The following is a 12,152-nucleotide window of genomic DNA, read 5'->3' on the forward strand; positions in this document are numbered from 1 at the left end:
GTCATGCTTAAAATCTTGCATGCTAGGCTTCAGCATTACATGAACCAAGAACTTCCAGATTTCCAAGCTGGGTTTAGAAAAGGCAGAAGAACCAAAGATCAGATTGCCAACATTCGCTGGATTATAAAGAAAGCAAGGGAATTCCAGAAAAAAACATCTCCCTCTGTTTCATTGACTATGCTAAAGCCTTTGGCTGTGTGGATTGTAACAAACTGTGGGAAGCTGTTACAGAGATGAAAATGCCAGACCATCTTACCTGTCTTCTGAGAAACCTGTATGCAGGTCAAGAAGCAGCAGTTAGAACCCTGTATGGAAAAACTGATTGGTTCAGGATTGAGAAAGGATTACGGCAGGGCTGTCTGCTGTCACTATGTTTATTTAACCGGTATACTGAGCACATCATGAGAGATGCTGGGTTGGATGAGTTACAAGCTGGAATCAAGATGGGAAACCTCAATAATGTCAGATATGCAGATAGCACTCTAATGGCAGAAAGCAAGGAGGAACTAAAGAGCCTCTTGATGAGGGTGAAAAAAGAGAGTGAAAAAACTGGCTTAAAACTCAGTATTAAAAAAAACTAAGATCATGGCATCAGGTCCCATCACTTCATGGCAAATAGAAGGGGAAAAGGAGGAGGTAGTGACAGATTACTCTCTTGGGCTCTAAAATCACTGTGGATGGTGACTGCAGCCATGAAATCAGAAGACGATTGCTTCTTGCCAGGAAAACCTAGACAAGTGTATTGAAAAGCAGAGACTTTAGTTTGCCGAAAAAGGTCCATTTAGTCAAGGCTATGGTCTTCCCAGTGGTCACATACAGTTGTGAGAGCTGGACTGTAAAGAAGGCAGAGTGCCAAAGAATTGATGTCTTCAAACTGTGATGCTGGAGAAGACTCTTGAGATCCCTCAGACAGCAAGGCGATCAAACCAGTCAAACCAGTCATGGTAGCCAAACACCAAAAATCTATAATAGATACACACACACACACACACACACACACACACACACATAAAGAAAAGAGTCCAGATATAATCCAAAGAATTTATTTTTGTTCATTATAGTATTCATTATATTGCCAGAAGCCCTGAAAGTGAAAGTGACTCAGGCTGTCTAACTCTTTCCGACCCCATGGACTATACAGTTCATGTTTTCTCTAGGCCAGGATACTGGAGTGGGTAGCCGTTCCCTTCTTCAGGGGGTCTTGCCAACCCAGGGATCGAACCTAGGTCTCCTGCATTGCAGGGGGATTCTGTATCAGCTGAGTCATTCAGTTCAGTTCAGTCGCTCAGTTGTGTCCGACTCTTTGCGACCCCATGAACCACAGCACACCAGGCATCCCTGTCCATCACCAGCTCCCGGAGTTTACCTAAACTCATGTCCATTGAGTCGGTGATGCCATCTAACCATCTCATCCTTTGTCGTCCCCTTCTCCTCCTGCCTTCAGTCTTTCCCAGCATCAGGGTCTTTTCAAATGAGTCAGCTCTTTGCATCAGGTGGCCAAAATATTGGAGTTTCAGCTTCAACATCAGTCCTTCCAATGAACACCCAGGACTGATTTCCTTTAGGATGGTTGGATCTCCTTGCAGTCCAAGGGACTCTCAAGTGTCTTTTCCAACACCACAGTTCAAAAGCATCAATTCTTTGGTGCTCAGCTTTCTTTATAGTCCAACTCTCACAACCATACATGACTACTAGAAAAACCATAGCCTTGACTAGACGGACCTTTGTTGACAAAGTAATGTCTCTGCTTTTTAATATGCTGTCTAGGGAAGCCCTAAATGACTCTTAATATGGGTCTGGTTAAATAGCTAATGATACAGTTATACAATGGGATGTCATATAACCATAAGAAAGAAAAAAGAGCACTTCTAAACGAGCTTATCTCTAAGACCTGTTATTGGGTGAAAAACAGTGACAAGACAGAGCTATGTTATGCTGACATGACTACAGAAAAGATGTGTATGTGTCAGTTTAAATAAAGTGCATATTCACACACTAATAAACATTTATGTTTCTATGTGCATAGATTTTTCTGGAGAAGAGTTAGGAGATTGGAAGTCTGAGATCTTAGTAAGACTGATTTGTTTTAGTTGTGTATACTTTTATTGTTGCTATTCAGTCGCTGAGTCGTGTCCGACTTTTTGCGACCCCATGGACTGCAGCACGCCAGGTTTCCCTGTCCTTCACCATCTCCCGGAGTTTGCTCAAACTCATGTCCCTTTAGTCGGTGATGCCGTCCAGTCTTCTTGTCCTCTGTCACCCCCTTCTCCTCCTGTCTTCAGTCTTTCTCAGCATCAGGGTCTTTTCCAGTGAGTCAGCTCTTCACATCAGATGGCCAGAGTATTGGAGCTTCAACTTTGGCATCAGTCCTTCAGGTGAAGATTCGGAATTGATTTCCTTTACGATTGATTGGTTTGATCTGCTTGTAGTCCAAGGGACTGTCAAAAGTCTTCTCCAACACTATGGTTCAAAAGCATGAATTTCGGCACTCAGCTTTCTTTATAGTCCAACTCTCACTTCCGTACTACTGGAAAAACCATAGCTTTTTAATACTGCTGTCTAGGTTTGTCATAGATTTTCTTCCAAGGAGCAAGCATCTTTTAATTTCAATGCTGCAGTCAGCATCTGCAGTGATTTTGGAGCCCAAGAAAATAGTCTGTCACTGTTTACATTGCTTCCCCATCTATTTGCTATGAAGTGATGGGTCTGGATGCCCATGGTCTTTGGTTTTTGAATGTTGAGTTTTAATTTAAGCCAGCTTTTTCACTCTCCACTTTCACCTTCATCAAGAAGCTCTTTAGTTCCTCTTCGCTTTCTGCCATAAGAGTGGTGTCATCTGCATATCTGAGGTTATTGATATTTCTCCCGGCAATCTTGATTCTAGCTTGTGCTTCATCCAGCCTGTCATTTCGCATGATGTACTTTTCATCTAAGTTAAACAAGCAGGGTGACAATATACAGCCTTGATGTACTCCTTCCCCAATTTGGAACCAGTCAGTTGTTCCATGTCTGTTTCTGTTGCTTCATGACATGTACACAGGTTTCTCAGGAGGCAGGTAAGGTGGTCTGGTGCACTTTTTATGCTTATTGAATTTTTCTTTTGGTTAAGAGTGTATTGTAAAAAGTTTTTTTAATTTTTTTAAAATTTTGACGTAGTTATAGCTTCATAGGAATTTCCAAAATTAGGATAGCGAGGTCCTATGTATCTTTTATCCAGTTCCCCTCAGTGGTAACATTTTAAATAACTGTAATACAATATCAAAACCAGGAAATTGACATTAGTACAATCTACAGATCTTACTCCTGTTTGACCAGTTTTACATGTTTTCATTTGCGTATATGATTTTTTGCAGTTTTATCAAGTTGTGCATGCATTTTCAGTTGCTTCAGTTGTTCTCATGCTTTGCAACCCCGTGGACTGTAGCCCGCCAGGCTCCTCTGTCCGTGGGATTCTCCATGCAAGAATACTGGAGTGCGTGGCCATGCCCTCCTCCAGGGGATCTTCCCAACTCAGGGGTCGAACCCACATCTCCTGCAGCTCCTGCATTGCAGGTGGATTCTTACTGCTGAGCCACTGGGGAAGCCCCTTTATCAAGTGTAGCTCTGAATAATCACCATCACAATTGAGCTACAGTACTGTTCCATCACCAAAAAGATCCCCTAACCTCTGCCAACCACTTAATCTGTCTCCATTACTGTTTTGTCATTTCCAGATGTTATATGAGTGAAATCATACAGTATTTAACCTTGGAGATTGGCAATTTAAAAATTCAACATAGTTCCCTTGAAATCCATCCAAGTTGTTACATGTGGTATAATCCCTGGTCTTCTGTCTCTCTGTACTCACTTTGTACTTCTCTAGTACTGTATTCTGTTAACTCTAGCTGCCTTTGTCTTTTAGCCTTTCAGCTCCATCTAAACTCAAAGAGTGTGTTGTGCTCTGCCTCAGTTCTCCCTTCCTGCACCATGGGTTGGAAACTCTCTCAAGGCTGGAAGGGGAAGATAGGGCTAGTAATAGGGCTTATCTTTAATTGTTTCTCATTTCAGGGATCACTGCCCTACATTGCCTGAGAGCCAATGTCTTGAAACTGTTCAGTATATTTTCTTTTTCTATTTTCAGACTAGAGAGTAAATTTAGTCCTTGTTTCTCTGTTTTGGTTAGAAGTTGAAGATTTTGTGTTTTTTTTTTAATTTTTTTATGGTGTCAGTACATCTTGACAGGCCAGTGAATTTAGCCAACTTGAACTGAAAATGTTTGGCACATATATGTTATTTAGTAGTTGACTTATTGTACGTTGTCCTGGATTAAATAAAGTAGTTGTGCAAAGCTGCAGTCTTTCTAAATAATGACATATTTACAAAAAAGGTCTTGTCATCATTCAGTCGCTAAATTGTGTCTGACTCTTTGTGACCCCATGGACTGCAACACGCCAGGTTACCCTGTCCTTCGCTGTCTCCCGGTGTTTGCTCGTATTCATGTCCATTGAGTTGATGATGCTATCTAACCATTTCATCCTCTGCTGACACCTTCTCCTTTTGCCTTCAGTCCTTCTCAGCATCAGGGTCTTTTCCATCCAGTTGGCTCTTCGCATCAGGTGGCCAAAATATTGGAGCTTCAGCTTCAGTATCAGTCCTTCCAATGAATATTCAGGACTGATTTCTTTTAGGATTGACTGGTTTGATCTCCTTGTCATCCAAGGGACTCTCAGGAGTCTTCTCCAACACCACAGTTCAAAAGCATCAATTCCTCCGCACTCAGCTTTCATTATGGTCCAACTCTCACATCCATACATGACTACTGGAAAGCCATAGCATTGACTATATGGACCTTCGTTGGCAAAATGATGTCTCTGCTTTTTAATTCGCTCTCTAGATTTTTCATAGTTTTTCTTCTAAGGTCCTTGGTAGCTCAGCTAAAGAATCTGCCTGCAGTGCAGGAGACCCGAGCTCGACACCTGGGTCAAGAAGATCCCCTGGAGAAGGGATAGGCTACCCAGTCCAGTATTCTTGGTCTTCCCTGGTGGCTCAGAGGGTAAAGAATCCACCTGCAATATGGGAGACCTGGGCTCGATCCCTGGATTTGGAAGATTCCCCTGGAGAAGGGAACAGCTACCCACTCCAGTATTCTTGCCTAGAGAATTTCATGGACAGAGGACCTGGCAGGCTACAGCCCATGGGGTTGCAAAGAGTCAGACACAACTGAGTGACTTTGACACTTTCTTCTAAGGAGCAAGCATCTTTTAATTTCATGGCTGGAGTCACCGTCTGCAGTGATTTTGGAGCCCAAGAAAATAAAGTCTGTCACTGTTTCCATTGTTTCTCCATCTATTTGCCATGAAGTACTGGATGCGGTGATCTTTGTTTTTTGAATGTTGAGTTTATATCAGCTTTTTCATTCCTCTCTGACCCTCATCAAGAGGCTCTTTAGTTCCTCCTCACTTTCTGTTAGTAGAGTGGTATCTTATGTTGTTCATATTTCTCCTAACAGTCTTAATTCCAGCTTGTTCTTCATCCAGCTTGGCATTTCGCGTGATGTACTCTGCATATAAGTAAAATAGGCAAGGTGACAATAATCTGCCTTGACATACTCCTTTCCCAACCTGAACCAGTCCATTGTTCCATGTCCGGTTGTAGCTGTTGCTTCTTGACCTGCATACAGATCCTCAGGAGACAGGTAAGGTGGTCTGGTGCTCTCCTCTGTTTAATATGTATATGCTTCTCTTAAGAATGGAAATGTTATCGTTTATTAGTGATAATAGCCGAAATGTGGGCTTCCCTGGTGGCTCAGACGGTAAAGCGTCTGTCTGCAGTGCAGGAAACCTGGGTTCAATCTCTGGGTTGGGAAGATCCCCTGGAGAAGGAAATGGCAGCCCACTCTTGCCTGCAAAATCCCATGGATTACGGAGCCTGGTAGGCTACCGTCTGTGGGGTCGCAAAGAGTCAGACACGACTGAGCGACTTCACTTTTCACCAAAAAAAAGGACCAGGAAGAAAAATAAGATAGAGAAAAAAATATTCATCATTTAAGGGAAGGAACAGATTTTTTTTTCAAAATTAGTTTTCAGAATGTGGAAGTATTTGTGTGAATACTAAGTATATGATATTTAAATAACCACACAACATCTGCGTGCAATTAGAGTATTTACATTTTGCCTGCTGTAACCTCACTTGCTTTTTGCAGTGTTAATCTTATTATCAGTTTACTGGAATATATTTGTAGGACACAAAAATCAACTGTATTTCCTGCCTCCAAGACCAGCCACTGTTTACTGTTGGGTTTGTTTTCTTCTATTGTTTTTCCTATGCACTGTTTTTTTTATCTGTGCCTTTAAGCATGCAAACAAGAGGTATTATTATGCATTATACTTTTTTTATTTTGCTCTTTTACCAATATCCATGAGCATTTTCCCGTATGATAAAGCATTTTTGAAAGCAGGGTTTTTTTTTTGATGTTTGTCCAGTATTCCATTGTCTATAGTAAATAAGCCAGTTTCCCTGTTGTTGAATGAGCAACCTCATCAGTGACCGAAGACTGAAAATAAAGTATAACTGTACCTCCATGAGAGGCATTCAAGTAAAGTGAACAATTGTAACTTCTTTCTTCTCTCTTGGTGCTATATGCTGTCTGTCTTTGCTTCTTTCTGCATGCCTATCCCATTCTTTTTTCTGCATTGTAAGTCCCTCTGTATCCTCATATTATCTGTTACCTCATAACTTTGGGTTGTACATGGTTTGACTTGCCATGGCACTAACTCCAGCTCTGAATATGTTTCCTCTTACTTCCAAGGTCACTATATTTAACTTAGTCACTCTCTTTATGTCATTTTCCAAATTATAGGGAGAGAGACTATAGCTCATTTAGTTTAGGTGAACCAGGTGACTTGGCACATAGGGCTTTACCATCCAGGGGCTGGGCATGGTGGGTTCTCTAATACATGAGTATGGTCTTGGAGGCAATTAATTGGTATATTGACTGCAGTCTTTTAAAAAAGGCTGACTATGTGCTCCTTGAGGGTAGATTCAGTACCTTGTACTTAATAAAACCTCTATAAAAAGATTTAAGGGGGCATTTTTGCTTTGTATCTAGTGGTGTAGAAATTTTGCATAGTACTTTATTAATGTGGGACTTTAATTAATATGGGACTTTAAATGTGTAAGAAGTCAGTCTTCAAACTTGATTATTAAGTTTGTTTCATATAGATATCTGTGGAAGTTGTGACAGGAATATCAGTTACTGCTGTTAGGGCCATATAATTCTGCTTGCTGTTGTGACTTTTGGTGTCTGTGTCAATCAGGGTTCAATCAGAGAAGCAGAACCACTAGGAGATATGTTTAAATACATAGTAGATTAACATGTGTGTGGAGTATATGCAGTAGATATACCGGATTATGTGTGTGCGAGTGTGTGTAGTGCATACTGTATGTATTGTATATGCTTATTTTATAAGTTTTTGTGTCAGAGATATATGTACTAGGTATCATTTTATGTTATAGATACCTATGGCACTTTATATTCCTCTTACTGCATGCTGTAGACTGATTGTGTCTCCCCAAATTTTGTATGTTGAAACCTAATTCCCAATGTGAGGATATTTGGAGATGGGTGTTTGTTGGGGAAGGTAATTAGGTCATGAGGGCAGAACCCTAGTGAATGGGATTAGTGTCCTTACAGAAGAGACCCCTGAGAGATCCCTCGCCCTTTTCTGTCATGTGAGGACATGGCAAAAAATCATCAGTGAACCAGGATGAAGGTCCTCACGAGACATGGAATCTGCTGGTGCCTTAATCTTGGTCTTCCCACCCTCCTGAACTGTGAGAAATAAGCATTTTTTGTTTAAGCTACCCAATCTGTGGTAGTTTGTTACAGCAACCTGAACAGACTAAGACACTGTATTTAACATATGATTTGTATTTTAAGACATATGAAACCATTCATTCCTCTATTTAAACTTTGTTATGACAGGGACTATGAATTATTAATTTAAAAAATCCTTCCATTTCCTTAGATACATTTAGGAATTTGTTAGGCGAATATTCAAAGATTATTTTGTTGGGTTGTTAGAATCCTTTGTATTTAAATCAAAACCAACCAAACAAACAAATGCTATTTTCCCTTTGAGAAAACCTAAGGCTTATAATCTATTTTGTAAAGTTTTTTTTTTTAAAGGTAAAATGCAAACTTATGTGAACTTTCATTTTGCTTTTATTTCTACTATTAAATTGCTTTGAATGTGTTTTACTAATGATTTAGTGTTGTCAGTCCAAACCACCTTCCTGGGATCAAATCTTTTGTTAAAGAAAAATGTCAAGCCAGGGTTAGGTAATAATTATCTTTCTTTTTCTAAACAGAATTAATATCTGTGATGCAATAATACTGACATAATATCTATGTTGTTGTCTGGAAAATATGGTATTGATGTTGAACTATAATTTTAAATGATAAAATTGCATATTCTAGAATTTACTAGTTTAGAAACAAAGTAAATCAATGCACCATTCTTTTTTTTTTTTTCATTTATTTTTATTAGTTGGAGGCTAATTACTTTACATCATTGCAGTGGTTTTTGTCATACATTGAAATGAATTAGCCATGGATTTACATGTATTCCCCATCCTGGTCCCCCCCTCCCACCTCCCTCTCCACCCGATCCCTCTGGGTCTTCCCAGTGCACCAGGCCCAAGCCCTTGTCTCATGCACCCAACCTGGGTTGGTGATCTGTTTCACCCTAGATAATATACATGTTTCAATGCTGTTCTCTTGAAACATTCCCACCCTCGCCTTCTCCCAGAGTCCACAAGTCTGTTCTATACATCTGAGTCTCTTCTTCTGTTTTGCATATAGGGTTATCGTTACCATCTTTCTAAATTCCATATATATGTGTTAGTATACTGTAATGGTCTTTATCTTTCTGGCTTACTTCGCTCTGTATAATGGGCTCCAGTTTCATCCATCTCATTAGAACTGATTCAAATGAATTCTTTTTAATGGCTGAGTAATATTCCATGGCAATGCACCATTCTTAAGTGGAGTGCTGTAGTTAGCCATCTGATTAGTCATGGGATTTTGAAGAATTATAAAATTTAAATTGTAGTGAAATGTGTTCTGGAGTCATTCATTAGATTTTTTAAAAGTACTAATTCAGTCAGTACCACATTAGAAAATAATGGGAAGTGCAACTTTAAAATGGTTTCCTTAAAAAGTTTGCTTGCAACTGCTTTCTTAGTAGACTTCTTTGAGTCTATTTTAAATGTTGCAGCCCAGAAGGAAACTTTATGTATAATTTCAAGATGTTCACAGATTTCCCAAAATCCTTTACTTGAACACCAAGCTAAGCACTCACATTGTAAGTTTTAGGTATATAACTTGTTTATGAATAAAATCTGCTAAATCAGTCACTGTCACTGCTTTTCAGGCCTCAATATTGCCATAAACAAAACAGAATAGTTTGTTTCCTAGCACTTGTTTCTATTTGACTTTCATCCTTTTCTTGCCTGACTTCCATTTTCACTTCAACAAATATTTTGAGACTCTGCTGAGAATAAACTACTGTGCTAAATACTAAAGGTATTAAGATGGAGAAGATGGAGGCCTTGGATGTACATATAGGTTTATGGGTAGATCATAAAGATATACAAACAATCCTGAACAAAGAACAAAACTTGGCAAGTGCCAAAAGGGCAGAATATATTTATTGCTTTGAGAGCTCACGGTGATCAAAGATTAGAAAAGAGAGATCAGAAAAATCTTCATGGAACCAACATTAGTATAGTTATTCTTTGAACTAGCTCTAGTTCTAATCCTACATAAACCAGCTACTAACTGCTGCTGCTGCTGCTGCTAAGTCGCGTCAGTCGTGTCCAACTCTGTGCGACCCCATAGATGGCAGCCCACTAGGCTCTGCCATCCCTGGGATTCTCCAGGCAAGAACACTGGAGTGGGTTGCCGTTTCCTTCTCCAATTCATGTAAGTGAAAAGTGAAAGTGAAGTCGCTCATTCGTGTCTGACTCAGGGACCCCATGGACTGCAGCCTACCAGGCTTCTCGGTCCATGGGATTTTCCAGGCGAGAGTACTGGAGTGGGTTGCTATTGCCTTCTCTGAGCTACTAGCTACTAACTAGATGTATTTAAAATAAGAAAGTTGAGAGAGAGATTTTCATTGGCCCATTTCCATATAATCTTGATACTGTGGATAATTTGATATCATCTTTGAAGGAGGGGAATGGTTTCATTTATTTAGCAAATGTTTTATGACCACTTTATGCCAGGCATGCTGTAGGCCCTGGAAACACATCAGTGATGATAAAAAAAGGACAACATGCTACCATTACTAGCATGTTAAATGATATGTAACAAAGAGGGAAAATAAAACAGGGAAAGTGGAGTTGAGCATTGGCGTGGCTGCACTTCAAAGTATTGCTAGGAAAATTCACTGTTGAAGGTTACATGTAAATAATGACATGAAGGCAGTCTGTGAATGAGGTATGCAGACAAATATAAAGATCTAGACCCAGGAAAAAAGCAAATGCCCAGTCCTTGAGGCTAGAGCATGCTTGAGGTATTTAATTCTGAGATCCTGTTCACAGTGGAGTAAGGAGTAAATGGAGGATGAAGTCAGAGGCCGGTGGAGGTGGGCAGATGATGGTTAAATCAATCCAGGTCTTAGGTGTTATTTTAGGGACCTACACTTTTAGTCTAAGTGGTATGTGATGTAGAAGGACTTTGGATGAATTTGAACTTAATAGCGATGTGATTAGATTTTCCTTTTAAAGAACTATTCTGCCTACTATCTTGAGAACAGACTGAAGAAGGACAGGGACAAAAGTTAGTAAAACCACTTAGGAGGCTGTTGCAATAATCTAGGTGAGAGATGGTGACTTAGACCAAAGTGGTAGCAGTGGAGATGGTAAGTGATTGGTATTTTGAAGGTAGAGTCAACAAGAGTTGTTGCTAGGGGAAGAAAGAGGGAGGCAGAGTGAAGGAAGGAAGGAGTGATAAATCTCTGTCAGATGCTCCTGATAGTTCAAATAGTATGAGGAACTGAGAACTGATTGTTGTATTTGGCAACGTGGAATTTACTAGTGGTTCTGACAATAGCAGATTTGGTAGAATGGTGGGAGAAAGTCTAATTGGAATGGATTCTTGAGGAAAGGAAGTGAGAAATTGTAGACAGGCAGAAAGAATGGTTCTTTGAGGGATTTGCTAATGAACGATAAAAGAATTGTAGTAGTAACTTGAGATGTTCAGAAGAAATTTCTGTTTTTTAGATGAGAAAATTCACATGTTTGTAGGGGTCTGGGAAAGATGCAGTAGAGAGGGAAAATTTGATTAGGTAAGGAGAGCGATGATGGTGGTGGTTAGTGGAGATCTAGCACACAGGTACAAAGGTCAGGGTCAGAGATAGTCCACAATGGTAATGACAGAGAAATGAGAATATGTGAGCACAGATGCAGTTAGGTGGGTAGATATAGTTGTGAGAGGTTGTGGAAGTTCTTTTCATATTGCTTCTATTTTTTCAATGAAATAGTGAACAAGGTCATCAAATGAGTGAGAATGAGAGGGAAGGTAATGGAAGTTTAAGTAGAGAAAAGTAAATTAGTCATGTAGGAGGACAGTGGCAGAATGAATGAATCACAAAAATAAAATGAAATTGTAGGCAGCATTAATGTCTCATTTGAAGTTCCTGATCATGAATTTAAAGGGAAACCAATTATCATACATTGTGTTTGTGTGTCCTTATTACCACATTCAGCTATGTGGGTTCTAATGTGGAATATGCATAAAATTGGATTGGTACCAGTTTTAGCCAAAGAAGATTGACAAAGAGAAAGGACAAGTATTATAGGGTGTATACAAGGGAGGGGACTAATTAAATTATTGAATGTATATTGAACTCGGGTAAGAAAGGCATTGAGGACGTGGGGAGGCGCACAGAAGTGAAAAGATATAGGATTAATGGACTGCATATCTTTTGGGATTGTTGAAGTTAAGCTGTTAGGGGGAGTGAGCTGGTAGTTGGGGTATAATGCTTGAAAGTGATGCTTTATAGGGGTTGCACTCATTAATACTAAGTACGTCTAAGGTATGACCTTGGGAGTGTATTTGTTGGAGAAGAGGATGTAGAGGAATTGATGAGCAAGAATTTGGGAAGGAT

General features: G+C 39.8%; 1 protein-coding gene across 4 annotated transcripts in view; it reads left to right on the forward strand.

Moving 5' to 3' along the window:
* GLCE (glucuronic acid epimerase) overlaps window positions 1–12,152 on the forward strand; it is a 115,046-nt gene that overhangs the window by 18,899 nt on the left and 83,995 nt on the right. The window contains exon 1 of one of the 4 annotated variants that reach the window (XM_070468711.1): window positions 5,491–5,674. The exons of the other annotated variants lie outside the window; for them this stretch is intronic. The gene's annotated coding sequence lies outside the window, so the exon portion shown is untranslated. Of the gene's footprint in view, window positions 1–5,490; window positions 5,675–12,152 lie in introns of those variants that run through there. 4 annotated transcript variants of the gene reach the window in all.

The sequence above is a fragment of the Odocoileus virginianus genome, chromosome 6, assembly GCF_023699985.2.
Source record: "Odocoileus virginianus isolate 20LAN1187 ecotype Illinois chromosome 6, Ovbor_1.2, whole genome shotgun sequence".
Classification (NCBI taxonomy): domain Eukaryota; kingdom Metazoa; phylum Chordata; class Mammalia; order Artiodactyla; family Cervidae; genus Odocoileus; species Odocoileus virginianus.